Source organism: Cyprinus carpio, chromosome B2 (assembly GCF_018340385.1).
Source record: "Cyprinus carpio isolate SPL01 chromosome B2, ASM1834038v1, whole genome shotgun sequence".
In the NCBI taxonomy this organism is placed as follows: domain Eukaryota; kingdom Metazoa; phylum Chordata; class Actinopteri; order Cypriniformes; family Cyprinidae; genus Cyprinus; species Cyprinus carpio.
Window position 1 is genome coordinate 20912356 of NC_056598.1, and position 22688 is coordinate 20935043.

Genomic DNA, 22688 nt, shown 5'->3' on the forward strand with positions numbered 1-22688 from the left:
GAAAAAATCAAAACTATGGAATTTCTTGTACTCACTACAGTAGTGCCAAAAAAGGAATCTCAAGCGGTCTTCTGATGGTGATCAAGATTTCTCTGTCAAACATTCCAAAACAAAGTTGAACATGGGGATCTGAAGATCTCTTCTGCTGGCTGTATCCGGAATCTGCTCGGTACTGCTGTGTATGGTGGCCATCCAGGAAAACCCTAAGCTCTACAAAAACCTGTTACACTGAGAGACAAGAGAGAAACACAGAGACAAACATGACACAAAGATAAAGAAGAAGCAGTAAAACTGTAACCATTACTACATTATGTGTGTCAAAGGCTTGTTTCATGTTCATTGTGACAGCAAAGGATTTACAATATTAGCCAAGTCTGGTCTCACAGTCATGGCTTAGACCATTCAAGCTCTACCTGCAGGAAAAACTCTTTACGGAAGCTCTACTTCAACAGCTTTCTGCACTTGAACAATGCAGTGGCCATTAATCTGGGCAATAATGCCCTGCAGGATATCCATGTGGGGCTTTCAATGGTTTGAGCTCCCTGAAGAGGTTGTACCTTCACGAAAACAAACTGGAAGTGTTTCCGGAATGACACATTTCTCGGACTGGAGAGTTTAGAATACCTTCAGGCCGACTATAATGTTATCAAGAGAATAGACAGTGGGGCGTTCCGAAATCTCCACAAACTCAGAGTGCTCATCCTTAATGACAATTTAATACCCATGCTTGCCGGCATTTCTTTTCAGATCTGTCTCTCTCTCACGCACCTTGAAATTGAGAGGCAACCGACTAAAGACGTCGACTTTATAAAGGGATTTGGACAATATCATCGGCGCAGTCTCATGGAGCTCCAGTTGGAGGAGAACCCTTGGAACTGTGTTCGCGATCTCATCCAGCTCAACGCCTGGCTGGGAGCGGATTCCATACACTGCAAGCTTGTTACAGAGGATCACCTACGAGTCTCCTTTCCACCTCCACGGAAAGGACCTCAGTAGAGATCAAAGCACTGAGCTTTGTCCCGTATTGAATGACGCCGAGAGTGAGTCGAATTCTAGGCATTCTCCACTTACCATTTCTACAAAGGGATGGGCGAGGCTGACAAAGCCGTCGTCATAGTCTCCCCCAATCCACAAACATGTGTCCTCCCTGCGGAACCAAAGAGAAAGACCCCAAAGCAACACCCAAAGGACCCAGGCCCTCAAAAGACACCACAACAACGCGTAGCGTGTTCCCCTAATCAGCCGCATACCGGCGGTTACCAGGCAGGGCCGGCCTATACCGATCATTTGCCCCATTGGTGGACCGTAACTTGCATATTATGTGACCTTGGCTTTGACGTCAATTGTAAGGAAAATGGGTTTTCGAACATTTTCCTAGTTACTGCCTCGACCTTGAACGCTCAGATCTTTCCTTGAGGGAAATCTCAGTTCAGAGACAGTTAACCATCTGATTTTTGGAATTTTTCCAGTCTTGATTTATTGCACTTAGGGAAACAATCAAGAATAGTTGTACGTGCAAAGGAGGGGGCTTTTTTGTTAATCTACCTAATTTGCAGAGGGGGGGGGGGACCCCCTTTTTTTTTTTTACCCCCCTTTGGAATGGTAACCAACATTGTAAAAGTTAACTCTTGATATGTTTTCCATCGTCTTGCAAAGCATTGCAGTATTTGTATTTGGAGTAAAATGAGCTACGAGAAATCCAGACGGCTGCCGTCAGTTTAATGCCATCCACTAGCAGGATAGTCTGTCTCAACCACAACCTCATGCGACGTTGCCCCGAGTGAGCATTCGAATGTACCCTCGCTGACACGCCTGCCGGAACCGGCGGAACAACTACTTTCATTGCCTCCACAGTCAGCGGCGGTCTGGAACACCGGCATGCTTCGTCCAGATCGACCTGAAATCCGAACCCATGGGACTGCTCCTTCGAAGCATCCGCTCTCATAAGAGTGGATGGACACGCGTCGCTTAGTAGTTCATAGTGCGGAGAAGTGATGAAGTTGTTTTGTTAAGACCCCCGAGCTGGTTCTCGAAGGGAAAAGATTACGCGCTCTGTTAATTCTTGAAAGTGATTTGACCTGAAGCTCCGACAGTCCTCGCATCTCTCCTCGACGAATCAGTATGAGCAGGCTTCCCACCCCGCATGTCCCGCAGGTGGGGCCTCAACCCGCGCAAGGTAGTCCATAACCCCTCATCGGTTGCTCATATCTCAGCCTGCTGGTTCTGTTCGTGTCTGGCCTTCTTTGCTTCTGCGGACTCTTTGAGCAATATGCTTCGTTAAAAGCGCGAAAAGCTACCCTTTAGGAAACAAGGGGAAGTGGGCCTGGCAGGTATTTCAAAATGGAATGTTGCGAACTATTAACAGAGCAAGCCACCCAACCTTACCAGAGACTCCTCCTTCCAATCACGTGTACGATAACATCGGTGCCCCTCCTCACACATGTGCTAGCAACCCTGTGTTACAAAAGCGGACAGGAGTCAGGGCAGAAGCATACATTCACAGAGACAAAAGAGAGACGTATCGCACTACAGAACGCTGGTGGAGAAGGAAAAGGATTGACATGGCGAGCTCCAGCTCCCCCATAACACTAGTTGTCACTGTCCAGGTGCGCCGTGTGGTGACATTTCCAGCTTCCATTGAAAACGATACGCTGCCCGACCTGTCATTTGAAAGCCAGTGTCCCACGCCCCAAGGTGGGATGAGTGGACGTCCTTTTGGCACAACATCCAGTTTTACGCAACCTGTCTGACAGGACACACGCACCCCTTTCCCTCAGAGACATCCACATGCCAAACAGGATGTCAGACAAAAGCAAATGATCAACAACCACAACAGGGACAAAGGACTATGTATGTCCTAATCAAACCCAAAGTGAATGACCCTGAGCTGAGGGCTTAGACCTCAAAACTAAAAGGATGTGGATTACATTGATATGGTGGAGAGGATAATATCAATTTTAAGACCTGTTTCAGATCTAAGACTCACATCCAAAAGGAAAATGGTAAGATGGAAAAATGAAGTTTCGCAATGTGCTGATGGTACGGTTTTACCTCAGGTTGCTCTGGAGGCAATCCCCTCGATCCGATTTTTTTTAAAGTGCCTTCCATAAGAGCAGACCAGCAATGTTGTAAATGAGTATTTTTGTATCACAGTTTTATTTATCTAAAATACATAGAATTACATTAGAGGGGAAAGGATACACCACTGCTGTTTCCAGACTTTGCGAGTTGGTAAACATGTGACGCAAATTATATCATATGATGCAGGGCGTTTTGGTCTTGCGCTTTAACTTGTTTGCATTGAAAACTTCAGAAATATTTTCTATTTAACTGAAAATGGTCCTTCAGACAATAGAGATAACTGCAGTTATTTGTATAACTGTTAATTGCTTTGTTGAATCTGTATTTTCAAATTGAGTAGGTTGGCTTTAATTGGGACTTATTGAATGGTTTATGGGACATGGTTTTATGGACATTTAATGTGTTAAGGTCAACACATGTAAAAAGCTTGGGGGACTATCGATCATGTCTATGGATGTACCTTTTCTATGGTCTATCACACACCAAAAGGCGAAGACAGATCTGTGCATATATTATTCTTGTAGATTTCAGTGTTGCAATTATTATGGTAAGACATCATGTTAAATCAGGGTATAACGATTATGCTTCTGTTTTAGCCTTCCTTTAAAAAAAAAAAAAAACCACAAATTCAATAAAGGGTGCTAAACTAAGCCAAGTTCTGCAAACTGTAACATTTTGAGTAGCGTAACATGTAGATTTTGGCTCTCAACATAAGCATGCATACACACAAGACCACACCCACACACACACCCACACACACACACACACCACACACACACCACACACACACCACAGCACTTTATCCAGGTGCTTATAGTATGCTGTCAGGCAAGATCCGAAAGAACAAAGTGTTTCAAACTGACCTTGATATGCTGGCTTTGAAACTAGTAAATAGCAGTGTGAAAATATTGTCAGAGATTGCTATGATATTGACGCATTCAATTTGCGAGAAAGACTCCTTGTCAGGTCACTCGCAGACCTGGAGGAAGAGGAAGGATAGAGAATATGTGCAGCCATTTCCTATATAGCATCCTCCTCTGCAGTATCCAGTCCCCTGAGTGTCCCATGGGAGGCATCAGTTAGATTACACCTATTCACCATGCCATAAGCTGGCTTAACCTAGTTTACGCAGCATTGCATAAGGGGAGAAAAATACCCTCTTTGGCATCATACTGTAAAAGCCTTGAATAAAAACCAAACCTGGAAAGAGAGATGAAAACTGAAATTTATGAGTGTCGAAGTTCCGTTATCCCACGATTTTGACGTTGTCATTTTTATTTTATCCCTCATTCTCATGATCTTCTTCCATAATTTCTCCTCTGATTTGCATGAAATGCAAATTATCAAACCTCCACTCAGAGCTATCTGAACACATTAGCCCATTTCAAAGAGCTACAGTAAACATTAAAGTAATGGAGCGTCTAAAGTACGAAAGTGTGTGCCTGAATGTTGTTAGCTGCTCACAAAAGGGTTTTGCTGTCGATTCGGCTTCTCTTGAAATTGGCCCAGTCAATGAGCTGAAAGTCCAAGGACAGACGTGTGTGAAAGGAGGATAACAGTCATCAGAGCGTGGATCGGACTCTTATCTGCGCGCGGTGTGCCCCTGTTTATTTTTGCTAATGTTGTACTTGGCAGATTCCATCCCTCACAGGCCATTCACATCATTTACACAGTTATGGACGTTTATAAACGGCATTTCTGCTTCTTTGGCATCCAGATCTGCTTGTCAAAGAGAGCAGCTTCCTACCACCTTTTCCTCGGTGATAATTCACCAAAGCTTTTGTCCAAAGTATGAGGAAGAGATAAATCTCTCAATGCCACTCCAGTAACCCTCTCATGAATGCCTCTACTGCCGCCCAATCCCACAGACGGCCTGGCCAACTGATCCTGTATGCAGCGAATGCGAGTCGCAGGGGCAGTCAGCTGCTCTCTGCTACATAGTGCTCATGTGCCTCGCCAAGACAAAGTGGCATTTAACCAAGAGACCATGAACAGAGAAAAACGGGCAAATGTGAAATGATAGCTTATGTTTAATGGTTGATGGAATCAAACTAACCAGCAGTTACTTTCTTTGATAGTACTGTGTGACTTTTTTTTGATGGGAAGGCTCCCAACATAAAGTGGCATCCATTATGAGTTAAAATAATTACTTCTGAAAAATGCTCTCCTAACAGCCATTTAACAACAAACACCATTATTATGAATTCTGAACACGACATATGGCGATGAATGCGAAAATGTAATGTGTCGCACCGCGGATAATGTGTTCCCAACACGTAAATGAGCCACAAAGTACCTGCAGAATTTTCAATGGATGCAATTAGTCAGCAAACGGTGTGTGCCGTTGCTCTCTGACATTTGCATTTTTTACCGGAGACTGTGGCCTTTTCCTCTGGCTGTCACGCCTGTAATGTTTCTGCTCAGACATGCCATCAAAACCCCCTGCCCCTTGGGAAATTCAGGGACACCACAGTGCAGGCAGTTGTCATTTTACTTAGTTGAAATGCTGGACAGCTTGGACATGGGTTCATGCTGTCGTCAGAGCTGTTCTTGCTCAAAATGTATCACTGAGCAGAAAAATATGAAAAAAGTTTGCACTGCCTTGCATATAGGATCTGTTTAGTTTTGACAAGAATTTGGTGTGGTATTGTTTTTTGATAAACCCTCAGCAAATGCCTTTCTAATATTGACGATACCTTTTCTATATTGACCAATATTGCTGCGGTATTGTGTTGGGTGATATTTACTGCATGTGGTTTGCTCTTTAAAACCTTTCACTATATTGAAGTTGCTTGTTTGAGAGAGAAAAGAGGAATAACAAGAATGTGCTTGAAAGGAACAGGTAGGGGACCACAGAGAAAATGGAAGGTTCTTTAGAAACCACATTTTTCGTTTAAAATGAAAAAGCCACAAGACGTCTTTAGATATAAGATTTTAATTTAAAACATCTTTCTGTTTTTTATTGAACTAATTTTATCCCTATTGATTACTGTACTACAGTATACTATACTTTTGACATGGGAAACAGCAAAATATACACTATAGAGACAATATAACTATTGTCAACAAATCTTGTATTTAGCTTGATAACATTTTTGATTTGAAAAAATCAGACTGTTTAGCTGTTACCACATGCAGCTCTTTTAGTAAGGATGCAAAATATCAAAATCTGTACCATACTGGTTATTGTCCAGTATATTAATCTTCAGTGAATAATCAGTGATTATTTAATATATAATATTTCATTTTCATTTTCCATATTTATTGTTTTATATTACGTGAGTCTTAATGTCACTGATAAAGTTAATTTTTTGAAAAAAAATAAATAAAATAATAATAATAATTTAATAACACTTTTAAATGTAACTTCAAAAATTAATATTCTTTTTTCATATTGTACACTACAATGCCTAAAATCACTTTTAAAATTTAAAATGATTTTTAGTGTTTTTATTTTCTATTTGTTTTTTTTCTTTTTCATTTATTAAGACAAAATAGTATAGCATGTTAATATATTTAATATCAGTATTGGTATTTATTGGTTAAAGATAAAAAACCTGATTCTCAAATCAGCTCACAAACCCTGACTGAAAGATAAAACTGTGGTTGCTAGTTTAGGAAATGATAAGAAAATATTACCTCACACCACAAACTTCTCTAAATGTACAGCCAGTGCAAGAACAGGCTGGTGTTTTGTATGCTGTAACAGGTTCAATCTCTGTTTGAAGCAGCTCTGACCTGCCATGCTGAGAGCTTTGTCTTGGGAAAAGAGAGTAGGCTGCTGTCAAACCAGATCTTTTGTTTCTCCTTCTTTACTTTTCCTTCTTCATCTGGAATTAAAAACTCTGCCAGCAGGAGAAAAGTTGTGTTTTAGTGTCTGAAGAGTGACTTTTTATGCCCAATTTCTTCATACAGTGCACAGTGCTGATATAGTCAGCGTGAGCTGGTTATTCCCTGTCCGTGGTGCTGAATTTCTTTTGTGCAAAGGGTAGAGAAGGTATCAGCAAGGCGTTCTGCAATGCCTTGTGCTGTGCTGTGCAGCTTTTGCAGTGTGCTATTTTCCTGCACTGGGAGCTGTTTTTATGCATTTGAGGATGAATCTAGAATCTAGTACACTATGATGCAGCCATCAGCACCGTCTCTTAACTCCACCATCTGCTGTAGTTCTTGGACATTTAGGGAGATCTGTCAGTGTAATTGTGTTTTTTGTCTTGGCTGGGAGGGCATTGATCTGACCCTCGGCATCTAACGGAGCACCATCACTGTCTCAGTAATTACATGTTTTCATTAAGAAAACTTGATCAGCGTGGAAGGGGGAGACAAAAGGAAAACAAAGCAAATTATATGTGGTATTTGTTTATTTGAATGTCTTGAGTTTGTATATTTAAACATTCGAAAGTAATGCTTTTTATCTGTGATATCTGCCAAAGGGTTTACTGGAAATCACTATATAACAAAAACAGGCTTTTTTTTCGAAGTTTAGCATAGCATTGGAATGCTTTTATACTGCGTTTTATTTTTTAATTAGGCTTATTAGTTATTCTCAATCGAGAATTTTGCTGATCATTTTTTTGCCAGCAGCATGTTTCCAGGAAGAATCTTTCACCTAGCAAATATTTCTAATGTCTTTCTGCAGCTTACACAATATAAAGGGAGAAAGAGACAGACATGTGCGCACAATGGGAGTGATGATTTTATTATACTAATATTAAAAATGCTGAAGGTTACACAGAGGTGTTTACGTCTGTGTCAGATAGAGCTGCTTTGGGCAGGTGGGAACTAAATATGGAAAAATAACATACAAACAGGCGAAAAAATAAAAAGCAGAAAAAAGCTCAAATGGACAAAGCAAGCTCTTTGTTATAGCTCTTTATTATCCTATAACTACACATTTTAATGTCCTACTCAATCATTTTATTATAGAAAATTATGTTAGAGATTATGTACAGTCAGTTGGTCATTATCACAAAATATGACAAGGTAATCGGGACTGTATCAATCTTATATTAGCCAGAAGATGTTTATTTTGCAATAATGACCATCTGATTGTACATTATCATTGCTGATCACTAAATAAATAAATACGTGTACATGAAATGTTGAATTGTGTTATCTTGAATCTAAGAAAAAAATACTTGCACAAATAAAGCGTTACCATGGACAATGGTGAATATAGTTTGCAACAGTTTGCTTTTAGAAGTATTAATTTTGTGAACAGGGGAATTGATTTTAAACAATAATGTACCTTTAAAGACAGATCTACTATGAGCTACGTCAATAGCATATGCTTTTTTGAACCCTCCCAACACTCTCAAACTACGACAATATCCATAACATGCATATTTTGCAATAAATATGAAAATATGTTGTTTTATATATAACTAACATATTGAAATCAATAGTTTCATATTTCACCTTTGTTTTTTTAATGAATTGCTATTCTTAGTGCTTAATGGGGATAGTAGTTCTTTCCCTCAGTAAAGCCTTTAAGTAGACAGTTTTGTACCTTTTTCTTTTTTCTCTGATCCATAGGCTACTTTATGGGATTGCTCTCTCATGCTAATTTGGCCTGCTAAATAAATCACGCCCTAAAGCTAGTATGTAACACAGTCTTTTACCTTTATCCTTTTTTTTTTTTTATCCCTAAGGGAAAATGAATAGGAAAAATACTTAAGAAACAAAGACCACTGAAAAAGCAGACAGGCACTGTTTGCAGTCTATTAGGAAATATCTGAATGCTAGCAGAATAATTGACCATTCAGAATCATCTATTCTAGAAAGCCATGTATTAAATAATATACTGCAGTAATGGTGGAATTTAATTTCATTATAGAACACTAGTTTCCATATTTAGCTAATTACAAGATTCCACCGAGCTAGATAACATGACAACTAGCGAAATGTACAGTATAAGTGCAACCTTTTCTTAATTGTTTTGACAGAATGACAGAAATAGTTTTGCAATGTTTTTATAAGCAACCTGAAGCTATGCAGTGTTTCTGCATGATAAGACATAATAATGTTAATTTTTTATATTGGATGCAACAATATAATTACAAAGAGAGCATAATTAGAGTCTTTTGCCCTTCCACCTTAAGAATATGAATATGAAATATCTGTGGCGAGAAATATCCACACATTTTTTCTTTTTCCCTCCATTTTCCTTCATTTAAATGAGAGTGCTGACCCTATATGATAAAAAATAGAAGAGGGGACAGACTGCATTCATTTTGTGAGAATAGTGATTAATTACAGATGTTACTGAGACAATGAATATAGATCATACCGACTGGGACTCCAGCCGGGTTTACTCAGTGTCAGGCTCTTCCAGTTTTGATCAGAGGAAAGAGGAGAAAAGAAATTTCATCGCTTAGCTATTTGGCACAGGTTTCCGTGATCATTAACATTCTCTTCAAAGGCTTGCAAAAAAGCATGCTAACCAAAAAAGAGGGAGAAGGAAAGCTGCGATTTATTGTGACATGCTGTGGTAGATTTATCTAGATATTTTGTTTTTGCAGCGTGTTGCAACTCATTTGGAGCTTGTGGCTTGTGTAAATGGCGCTCCGAAATGAAATCTCTAAACCAGATCCTCGACGAACATTTTTGCTTCGGTCGACAGATGGCACGAGAGAACGAAATGGAAAAGAGAGGATGTGCGAAGGAAAAAGGCGAGAGAAGATATACTTTGCATGGCTGAGATAAAGGACAGATCATTAGTCAGGGCTCTTAATATAACTGCAGGAACAGAAGAGCATAGCACTGTCAGTTTTTAGACATTTGGGATCTATTTTAATTTTATGTGTGCTTATTTCACAACTATCTGCAGAGGTTTAACATCTAGCTAACATTAAGAAGTGTGTGGGCATGTTTTTTTTTATACTGATGTCTTGAGTTAAGATGAAGTTGAGTTTTTAAACCTTTTTGTTCTCTTATCACCATCTTTTAAACTCTTAAAAACAATGACTAATATTTGTTTTATGTATATAGAGTCCACCTACGTTTTGGAACATTTCCAGAGGAAGCAATATGCAAAAAAAACAATTCATTTTTATGACAAAATGCAAATCGTGATTCATGAAGACATCAAAACTTTGCACTATTTGTTTGAGCGGTGTATCATTGGCTCAACCTGTTTGGGGCGGAACGACCTGATTTTTTTGTAGAGCATTTAGGAAATCTGTTTTGGAAATAATCATTATTGTTGCAGTTCCAGTTGGTTTTGCTAGTGCTGCTGAAATTCCTGAAAAAATTACTTGAATGCACAGTCACATACTGCACTGACCACTGTTATACCTTTGTTTTCAGGTTTACTGTATGTCATTCATCCAAGTGAGTTCAGAAGAGATGCTACTTAATGGTCAGACAACACAATTTTTTGCACAGTGGCTTTGTAGCACATTCTTTCATCTGGTTTTGGTGTAGAAAGACAAACCTACTCTGATATTGTGATCAAAGACAGAGGTATACCTCTAAACCATCAGATTCATCCTAAAACAACTCCACAAGTACATGACCATTTTTAAACAAAATAATATTTTCATTCATAAAGGACACAAAAGTGATAGTAGATTTCTATTTTAAATAATGCTGTTTTTGAACTTTCTATTCATCAAAGAATCCTGAAAAAAATATCACGGTTTCCAATAAATGCTAATTAAACATTGATGAATTTTTTTTTTCCATTATTATTAATAATAAGTAATATTTATTGAGCAGAGCACCAATTTGTTTTATTTGATTTTTTTATGAAGTTTTATGTTGTTTTTTTTGATGTTGATAATTATTTTTTACCATCACAAAAATAAATTATAATTTGAAACAGACAACAGTTATTTTAAGTTATAATAATAATTCAAAAATAACAGGTTTTACTGTATTTAAAAAATAAATAAATGCAGCTTTGGTGAGCAGAAGAGTCTTCTTTCAAAAGACCCCAAACTGGCAATTTAATGTTTCAACCACAGATGGTGATAGAGAGGCCAAACTTCCGTATAGTGCATCTTTGAAGGGACAGATCATCCAAAAATAAAAATGTACTCACCTTCATGTTGTTTCAAGCCTCATATGACCTATTTTCTTTTGCAAAACACAAGAGAAGATATTTTAAAAAAATGTCTCAGGGTTTTTTCTTCATGCATTGAAAGTAAATGGGATTCAGTGTTGTTTATTCCCTAGTGTTCTTCAAAAAAGTCCTTTTTGTATTTGACATGAGAGTGAGTAAATCATGACAGAAACATCATTTTGTGAACTGTCCTTTGAAAGAAAATAAGAAGGCTTTTGTTGTGCCTGATTTCTGATTTCTAATATCTAACCAAAAAAAAAAAAAAGTGCTATTTTGTGGGGTGTGTTTCTCAGTCTGCATTAACAGTAGTTTTGATGATGTTTAAAGTCACCATGAATTCATAATTCATATTTTAACAGAATATTGCAGTGTTACTATTACTATATTATAGACATCTCTTCTCTGCTGATGTGTGCACTGGCATGAGGGACGGACGAATATACCTTCCCTCCAGCAACCTGTCACTCACATAAGAGGCCAGCAAATAGCAAACAACAGCAGTCTAATAATCTAATCAGTTCCTATGGACAAAATCAAGTCCCATGATACATTTTTTCATTTGCGAAGAGGTTTGGACTCTGATATATGTCACAATAGGGAAGAAAAGATAATTGCAACTTCCGTTTCATGATGACTTTTAGACTGATCTTCCTTTTGTAATTGATTATAAAAAAAATCCAACCTTGAAATGTCAAGGATTACACAGTCATTTTTAAGTGAATTACAGTACTACATTACATTACATACCATACCGGAATTATGGATTAAAACATCAGTTCTCTAAATATCCAGTTTAATGCCAGTGAATCTGCTCATGCAGTTTATTTTCGCAAGTCTTGCTGAAATTTAGTGGAGTGAGCAGGAGTGATACGCTAATGTAGTTTTCTCGAAGCCTTTTGAATGTTGATGGCAGGTTGTTGGTGTCAAGGGATGAGCCTGCAGACTTCATAATGAGAGTGAGAAGATTCACCATCCACTCATTAGTACCATAGTGAAAGGAAATTTTGTACCGGGGCAAAAAAGAAACAAATGTTCACAAGCTTGTCCCATAATGCTCCAATAAAAGCTTAATGATTTCCTCAGTTGTAATGAATGGGTATATCTATACAGGCAGAGTTTAGCAGCTTCCATTATGAGTCTTTTTTCATTTCCTCAGAGGAGGGCAGGTTATTGTTCACATCATCACTAGTCTCAATTTCAGAACGGTTAGTTTCAGAGAGCCCAGCGGCTTCAGGGAGTCTTCTTCGCTCTTAGGCTCGCTGCCAATCGTCTCTTAACTCCGACTGCTGGAATAACACCCTCACAGTATCAATTATTCCAGTCTATTTCCCAGTCTGACACTCGCCATTATCCTCTCAGATATCATCGCTGTCATTGAAATGGAGCCGAGGCGGAAGCGTTTGTCTACCTGGGAATTTGCGCCTGCTCATCACTGACATAGAATGGATGCACAGATGTCACATTAAAATGATGGCTCATCTTTTGCGACCCACATGTTCTATAGCCCATTTTCAGCAATACGGGCTCCCGTCATAATACGGCGGGCTTCCACTTTGTCTAGACTCTTGAAGACGGAGGAGGAGGAGGATGAGGGTTCAGATGGCCAAATCGATTTCGCTACAGTAAGGTGCACGCATGTCATAACAGTGATATTCAAATTCTTTTTGAAGTGCTTCGCTCGCAGAGAAAGCTCCTTACCCAGCAAGGAAGAAAAAAAATGGCCTGTGACTAAATACAATCTCTTTGATTTCAGCTTGGAGGATTCTGGCAATCCAGATGAATGATACGTGACGGTTTCGAACTTACGTTCAGATCAATTATGAAAGGAACCTCGAAGTGATCAGCTCTTTTTATTTTACTGCTAATTTCGACCTGGTTATGAAACGTACGCATCATCAAACGTGTGAGCGGGACTGACCTTGGCCAGCGCAGATGAAAGGGAAAATGACAGTGGCAGCTGTATGATATGCAGTGGTGCTGTCTTCTGCAGTCTCTTATTTAGGCCTAGTCCCCGAAGTCATTTGCAAGGATAATTAGAGAGGTACATGAATTGTATCTGCAGAGCTTCTCTCCCCGTCCTTAATAAAATATGAAGTTTTTAATGACAGTGTGGTGTTATGCACCATTCATTATTCATCACTTTACGTAACCTTTATGCAAGTCCTAAATTAATCGCAACTTAAATAAGTTTGAGGGACGGAATTTGGAAGGTTTCACGGTAGTTATCGATGGCCTTAAGGAAATCCAGTTTGGAGGATGAGGAAACATGAAAGGGAGTCCTGCGAACAAGCACATCGTAGATGAAAATGATGAGATGAATCATTCAGCGGTATTTGTTCATGTGCTGGGTACATAATCTGTTCCATACAGATTAAAAGAGATTATAGTTGTAGTTCAGTTGCGTTCAAAGCGCCGTACCTGGTTTAACGGATTTCATGGCTTTGCAGAGATAGAGAGTGTGAATTTGCATTTCCCTGAAAACAACACAGGGAGAGCTTGTTGTTTTAAGGGAATTAACCTTTGATGTTAATGAGGCACGTTTCCAAAGCACATTTCAGCAGCCATATCTGAACTCTCTACTGAACGCTATCAGCTAGCATCAGTTGCAGCAAAGCAAACTGTTCTCTCAGTCCCTCTCTCTCCATGAGGCCACTAGCCAGGTTTTGTATCCCATGAGACCAAGAGGGAAGAGTTCACTGAATTATGGATGTTTTACAGTGCCAGGAATTCGGTCGAAATCTTCTGCAAATAAGCTTTAAATCACTGCGGTGTCATCGCAGATTACCTTGCAACCACTGAAACGCTGAAAACGCAGCCAAAAACTCAGCAAACCCAACCAGTACAGCAAAGAAATTTTGCAGACAATGCAGCAACGGATGCAGATAGCAAAGGAGCATGTTCTGACGTGTCTTTATATTATGCTAATGCTAAGGTGTTTGTTTTCGTGGGCACTTATGGGGGTGTTCATTCTGACAGCTATTAAAATTCAATTCAAGTTTATTTGTATAGCGCTTTTTACGATATAAATCATTGTAAAGCAACTTTACAGAAAATCCAAGCTTTTACAATATTTAGTAGTAGCTTATCAGTGCTCTCAGTTTATGTACATACGGCAGAAATGTACGGAAAAATCAATTAAATATGTAATCAAACAGATGATTAACAGCAATTATTATATGATGCAATCAAACTTATAGCAAAATTTTGGTAGTTCTGTATCTTGTTTCAGGGTTGGCATCATCTGAGGACCTCTTGGTGGAAAATAACCAGCTTTTGTGGGTGTTCATACTGCTTGTGTTCCCATTGGTCATTGTTGTGTCCTGTCGCTGCTCATTTGCATAAAGTTGAGCTCTGATGGTTGAAAATAAATGATGTCTGGTTGCTCTGTCACTGTGAATCACTGTCAGTGTGTGGCTGGTTAGCATGGCCCACTTGACCCTTGCTTGTGAATGTCGTAACCATTTAAAGACCAAATATATAACACATAAATTACAAAATATTTTATGAAACTGAAGTAGATATTTTAATAGTTTCTGGTCCATTTTTGGAAGTTTTTTTAAGATGAATTTGAAATATTTTATATATATATTATATACATTATCACATTACATCACCAGCCAGGTACCACTAGTGAGAAGAATAGGAATGTTAACACATAGCTCTTTCCAGACCTCCTTAGTTTGTTCCAAATAAACCATTAATATAATTTATTGATCACAAAGAGAGAGGGAAAAGTAAATGAGGTTTGGTTGAACCTGTAACACATAGTGTCATTATAAGCTCCTGGTATTCTAACTCTAAGCCTGACGTCATTCACTAGAGTAACAGCTGTGGTTGTTTGCAGCACTAACCCAACAGCTATACCTAACCTGAGCTTAGATGTGCTGTCGCCACATACCTCTGTGGCCAATTCTTAGACGGACAGCTACAATAAGTTCCTGCCAAAGGGAAGTTTTTATTCTCTTATTGGGTTTGGTCTGAGCACTCTGGGTTATTCCCCTGTATCACTCTTATTCTCTCAACACATGAAGGGTCCAAGCAAATCCTAAGAGATGTTTTGAGGGACATTTTACCTCCCTACTGAATTAGAACACAAGCAAAAAAAAAAAAAAAAAAAAAATCTGATTTTAGACTGATATATTTTTAGATTTTTGTAACTAATGATGTTACATTCTTAGATCTTTTCATCATCATACCTTTCTAAGTCAGGATGTATCAATATTCAAATTATTTCTTGTACCAATAAGCCAATCATTTTTTTTTTTCATGTTATGGCTGATATCTGATAAATGGCCAATATTAAATTTCTATACTCTTTTGCCTAAATAAATGAAAGAAAAGGCCAATTTAGTCATCAAAATATTATAATGTACAGTATATTAAATTAAATTAAATTGAATTAAATCCATTTTCTTAGATCAAGCCAAGAGTGCATCAAACATTTCTTTAATCATATTGCTGGCATCTGAAATATGACATTAATATGTGCAATAAAGCATTCTGACTTAGAACAACAAAGAAGCTCAGAGCAAAAAGGAAGATCCTGATGCTAGGAAAAAAATAAATATATATATAATTTTTTTTTCACTGCTGCAATGCAGAGAAAGATCCATCAAGCCTGTATGATATGTCTGTTTGGTATATTGTTTATGCCTATTTCATCATCATGGCCACCACCACAATGATTGCATCATCTCTTGCACTGAAACATTTGAACCCCCAGAATCCAGTAGAATTTCCCTTAGGTATTCTGTGCGAGTTTGACTGCAGTCCTTATTTCAGTATTTATATTTTTCGATTTCATTTCAACACTTCGACAGATTAGTGAGAGAGAGAGAGCGCGAACGTGTGTGAACATCTAATAGCGTTTGGCTTAATAAATGCAATTCTATTCCAAAGTTTCAGCACAGCCGAGTGTCAGAGAGTGTGCTATTAAGCATTGTGAAGTTCAGAGAATTCCATGAGTTGCTTCACACAATGGCTTTCGTCTAGATTAATTGAAAATGACTTCGGCTGAGTACAGCCTTCGCAGACACAAAGTCTGCGCGGTGCTGTAATTATTATCCGTTGATTTGGACCATGCTGTACAATTTACTCTTTTTTCTCCTATCCATTATTGTTGTTTGCTAAAGTAGAAATACAATTTCACAGCTCAGAGGCTGGGTCAGGACTGGAATTATGATTAATAATATTTCACTGAAAATGATTCAGTCCTATTTTTGTTGGTGAAAAATCATTACTCTTCTTAATTGTACAAAATATTGCCGCACGAGACACAGAATATTAGAGGGAAAAAAAGCATAAAGATAGTATATTAAACCCAAGTTTTGCCCAGTGCCTTGTAATGACCTCTCAAAGGCGTATCGGTGGTGTGCAATTATTGATAATTCAAGAGAAATTCCTATTGAATTATTCAGAAACAGTGTCAAGGCTTTCATTTAACGTCTCAAGCCGTCTGCTTTATGGTCACTGCTCCCTATTCAGATAATTGAGCCAATCCATTTGGCTTGGTATGGTGATAAAGTCCTCAGTGCTGTGAATTCAGTTAAGACACTTGAGTTATTAATTACTGCATCTTAAATTTGGTCATTGACCGTAATGAAAGGCAGTTAAATTGCCACCAGAAACCCAGCTGCACATTGTGTCAATTTACATGAAGTTAAAAGACTTTCGTAAATGCATTATCTTTCCAACTTCTGCCCTGTAGCTCATCCCTAGTTATTCTTTCCCTCCGAAAATACACTGAGGGAGAATAATCTGATCCTTTACAGAAGCAAGCGCCGTTTATTTATCACATGACCACTGTTGCTTGGCAACCCAAAGCCTTCAGTTGATCCACCAGCACGAGTAATAAATCCATTATACAGAAAAGCAAAGTAGCCTCCAACAACAGACGTACAACTCATTCTTGTATTTCCTACTGCAATAGCGATTTTTAATCTATCTATCTATCTATCTATCTATCTATCTATCTATCTATCTATCTATCTATCTATCTATCTATCTATCTATCTATCTATCTATCTATCTATCTATCTATCTATCTATCTAGTATCTATCTATCTATCTATCTATCTATCTATCTACCTACCTATCTACCTACCATACACTACTGTTGAAAAACATTGCAGAATTAAGATCTTTTAATGTTTTTGAAGGCGTTCTCTTATGCTCATCAAAGGTGCATTTAATTGATCAAAATACACTAAAAACAGTAGTACTGAGAAATAAATTTGAATGTATTTTAACATTTAATTTATTTTCTGGATGAAAAACAAATTTTTATTGAGATTTATACATCATCTGAAAGCCAAATGAATGCGCTTTCCGTTCATGTATTGTTTGTTAGGATAGGACAATATTTGGCTGAGATAGAGGGTGCAAAAAAAATCTAAATATTAAGAAAATCGCCTTTGAAGTTGTCCAAATGAAGATCTTAGCAATGCATATTACTAATCAAAAATTAACTTTTGATGTATTTACGGTAGGAATATGACAATTTTACCCATACAATGTATGAAAATTTGATAATAAATAAATATCCTTTTTGCATCAATTTTCATTCTATTTTCCACAATGATAAAGCAAAAACCTGATTTGTGATAACAAATCAATACATTTATTGAAATACAAAAATTACTTCATTCTCCAGTCCATTCAAAAATCATTCTAATATTCTGATTTGGTGCTGAAAAAAAAATCTTGGTATTATCAATGTTCAAAATGGTTGTATAGCTTAATATCTTTGTAGAAACCATAATAATTTTTTTTCAAGAATTAATTACTTTCAAAAACCGATAGATAGATAGATAGATAGATAGATAGATAGATAGATAGATAGATAGATAGATGATTTTATAGACAATGAATGAATGAATGCTGTCAATGCAGTTTATCTTATCAAATCAACAAAATAAGTTTTCTGTATGAGAATCCGTGAACCTGCAAACAATCCAGACCGTTCCAATATCAGATAAGAGAGAAACACTAGCTTTCTCTAGATACAATCTCTCTAAAGTGTCCTCTTGATTTTTTTAGATTCTCCCTGTGCTATCTGCTACTGGACTATCTTTAGATCCTGTCACCAGCGTTGCTGCTGCACTGGCTTGGAAAAAACAAAGGCCATCTAGGTGCTGATCTGTAAAAAAAAAATTATCTGAATGTGGGGTGTATACTGCATATGCCACTTCAACCACAGAGACAGAGAAAGTGAATCAGCTTTTAATGTTTTTAGACTTCCAGCACATTCTCTTTTACTCGACTGCACACATTCGGAAACACGATCGAATTTGACCTTTTTTCCTACACAGAAGTGGGAGTATGTTTTTGAAGAGTTCATCTCAAAGCCTTTGACTTGATTACTCAAGCTGTGTTGTTTGTGCTTGCAGGCATCATAAAAGACAGAGAAATACGGAAAATAGCAGTTTGAGAGCTGCTATTCATGTGGCAGAAACACAGGTCAATGACAGAGCTGAAAAGCTCAGTATCATTGCAGAAAAAAAGATAATTAAAATGATTCAAAACAAAACCATTAAATGAGCAGCCTATGGGATTACGTGTTAAAAATGTTCTGTTTATCTAGCCTGAATTTCTAGGAAGGAATCCTTCACAAAATGTGTCTGTAAGCAAACCGAGATACTACCCAGACGACCTTGGCACAGAGCGAGCAGAGAGCAGACTCATCTTTGTGAGTGGTCACTGGCTGTGAGAGTATTTAAGGTTGGAGGACCAGAGCGTCAAGTGTGTGGTGCTTACAGGAAGGTGCGGGAAGCCTTTAACTGTGACCGAGAATCCATAAAGACGCTAATTCGAAATAATGCCTCCTACCTGCATTTCATTTATTTCTTTTCTCTTCCATAATGGTGTGGTGGGTTGACGTCGTCCCCGTGACCGTCTGCCTGCAGTGATTAAAATAATGATCAATCACAGTGCACTGGATGGGCCCTCATCACGCTCACATTCCCACCGGGGCTCGAACACATTGATGGGAGTGGTTGATCCATTCACTAATGATTCCGAGCTGAGTTAGAGTCAAGACTCATTACAATAACAGATGATGTGCTCTTTGATGACATGGAATTGCTCCAAGGAGTAGTTATTGAAGAAGCCCTCACCAAAATGAATGGTGAGAAGCTGTGTTTGTGCAGGAATAATAGTGCAACCTTGAGATGCAAAGAAAACAAATGCAACATAAAAGCTGTGTGCTTTCCTGACTCCTCCACTTATTTTCCATCATGCACGCAGCCACGAGTCTGCTATGCCTGCAGCTTCTTATTTGACAGCGGAATAACATGTCTCTCATGTTTAGGGATTCGAAGAATTAAGAAATTTTGGTCTTTGATTCTGAACAATTGTGATTTCTTAATAGTCCCATTTACATTGATTTATTAATAGTAAGAAATGTTTGGAATTACAGATATGTAATTTTGTTGTAAAATGTGGGATCAGTAATATATAAATAGCAATGAAGAACAAAATATATTTATATATATTTATATAATAATAATTTATCATATATTTACCTTAACATTACATAATGTTTTATAAAAAATATAAAAAATAAAAAAAACACTGATTTATGTCTTAAGCCTTGTCTTAAGTACAACATACTTTAACACAGTATCAAATCTTGTTACCAGTGTTATAGTAGTATTTATGTAAGCAATAAGGTATGAGAGGCCATGCTGTATCGCGTGAATAAATCACAGCTGAAGGGCGTTGTAGGAAAAAAACACTTTAAGGCAAGTCATGTCACTTGGGGGCCATCTTTGAAACGCCTCTCATGCATGCAAGTGCAGCTCCTATCTCTTTGAATGGGGAAACATCAAATTCTCCAAAACTGCTAGCCAAGCTATTGATTAAAAATCACCAATGAAATCTGACAACAACTGTATCATAAACATTGTTTATTTTGCTCAAATAGTGTTATAAAAAGCGTATTTTTGGGGGCTAGATCAGCCAGTGCATATGCGCAGTCCTAAGCGCACGTCTCAGAGCGCTGACTATTTCTATAGCAGCCGGGACTTCTAACTGCAGCTTCAGTGACACACTGATCTTACCGTTTAGCAATTGGCTCTTTTGCTGAGAAGGCGGGGCTTCGTTCGATAGATCGGCCATATTAAGTGTTGCATTTTTCCCCATTCAAAACTATAGGAGTGACACGTCTTGGGTATTCTATAGTTTTTGGTTGTTAGGCACGACACGAAGCGGAGTGGCTGCAACCCCTTCAGCTGTGATTTAGTCAAAATACAGCATGGCCTCGAGTACCTTATTGAATTTATAAAACGGTTACCACACAATAAAAATATTAAAACCAAAAATGTATATATTTGAATGTTACTTTTTTGAAGCACGTTTGTTAAATGCTGTCCTTTTGCTAAAAATAGCTCCTGATCGCAACAGTAAATGGCAAGAGAATGTTCCGAACATGCCTCAAATCTAATGGTGCTTAAATAAAAACAGAATAGGAACTCTTCTTATCTGCTGTGTCATTTCTTTCTGTCAACACCATATATGATATTTTCTCACACACATACATCTGCTTATCTTTTAGCATGAGCAAACGTCTGTTTTCTGTCTTAGTTTTAAAACAGACCGATTAGTGGCACAGCACGAGTTTGCAAACTGATGGACATATGGACATAGCTACAGAATCATACCTGAAACAGAAAACTAATAAATACAGTAATATTCCCTCTCACTTCTGAACTAAATTCTTTAAATCTTTAAATTCTAATGAGCTCTGCTCACCGCCCCCCCCCTCTTCCATGGGGTGACAAGCCGCTCTCTGAGAGACTGTTACTTTAGCTGCATTCGTCATGGAACTTGCTAACTAGCACATTATTAGGAAAGGTAATTTGCAAAGTTTTATAAAAAAACTTATACTCACTTCTTCTATACTCACTGGACACTTTAGAGAGATTGTATCAAAAGCAATTTACTGTGTCTTCAGCGGCTCAGATGTCGGGAGTAAATGAAGACTGCTATGTTCATTATTACATCCAACTACAAAACACCTCAATCACTTAGGAGCCATTCTTTTCAACACCTGTTCTGGCATTAAAACAATGGCACTGTTCATCAAACAATTATGGGAGGAGCCTGCCAAAAGTACGTCACACTGCCAAAAATGGGTTGATCTGAGAAAGAGGTTATGATTTATAGGGATGTTAAAAAAAACACTGGGTGGATTTTTATCATTATAGGGTGGTTGTATACACACACTGCCAACACATTTATGTTCAAACACCATATAAAAATGAATTTTTCATCTGATGTACCCTTTAAGTTGTTCATTTAGTTAATATTCATATTTTATTTTATTTCATCTTTATTTTAATTACAGAGGACAATATTACATTATTTAAAATGGTTTAATTTTTTACTTCATGTATGAAGGTTCAGAAAGTGAGTCGATTTAGTAAGTGTGTTGCATTAATTGAGAAACTGCTCCAACTAATGAGTGTTTGTGATTTGCTATAAAGAACCGTCTCATAAGAGTCATTCGTACTGAATTGGGATGCTCTAATTGCATTGCATGTGTTTCATTCGCTAATCAGAACCTGCTCCAAAGAGTCATATTAGCTCGGGAATCAGACTTCAATAGTCACGCTATATGTTTTTGAATCACCAACCATAATCTGTATGTTTTGTGCATAATAGTAATTCCCTGAACACTTTCAGAACAATTTAGTATGGTGTTCATCTGCATCTGTGAAACAATGCACGTTCAAGAACCATTAAACGAACTGAGTGACATGAAAATGATTCGATTTGCATTTGCAAAACTTATTCATGTTTAAAACAAGTGATGTTATTGGAGAAATAGCCAGTTCATGTTTGAGGCCAACATGTGAGTGGCCAAATCTGGCCAAAGTAGAAAAAACCTGTTAAAAGATGTTAATACATGCTAATGGTAGGCTGAGAGTAAGCCTTGTTCATGCACGTTTCTACATCAGCGTTTTCCTTCAATATTCACTATCACTAGCTCTCTCTTAAGTACTTTTATTTATTCTTTATATTTTGCAGGCAAAATGTGCGGAGCTCTAAGCTCCTCATGGCTGCAGCATGTGCAGAACGATAACAAACAAATCTGCCATAAATTCTACAAACCATTTATGAATCACTTTTGAACTGTATGTATTACATAAAACATTTCCCATAAAAACCTAGTATCAGAACATTACATAGATGAGCCCAGAAATTTACAAACCAACTCGCTGCCTCATTACCATGAAATTCAGCTCAACCGCACACAATCTGTTAAAAATAGATTTAACTATAGGTTTACAGTCAAAATGCCAGATACTTTTAGGATGGGCTAAAAAATAAGCACTCTTTACATAGGATACATTGTAGTCATCCTGCCAGCTATCTCTTGCTGTATGGGTGCATTACTGTGTGTGTATGTACAGCTGTGCAGCTTCTGTTTAGACTCGACTCCAGGGACGTCACTTGACAGTAATCCTACTCCAACCCTGATCTTTCAAACACACTCACAGCTACGGTGTACGAATCCAAAACAAAGAAATGCCTCAAACTCTAA

The 22688-nt window shown here is 37.8% G+C and overlaps 1 pseudogene; it reads left to right on the forward strand.

The window, feature by feature from the left end:
• Positions 1-310: 310 nt before the first annotated feature.
• Positions 311-1416, forward strand: LOC122136310 (annotated as a pseudogene).
• The last annotated feature ends 21272 nt before the right edge of the window (positions 1417-22688 follow it).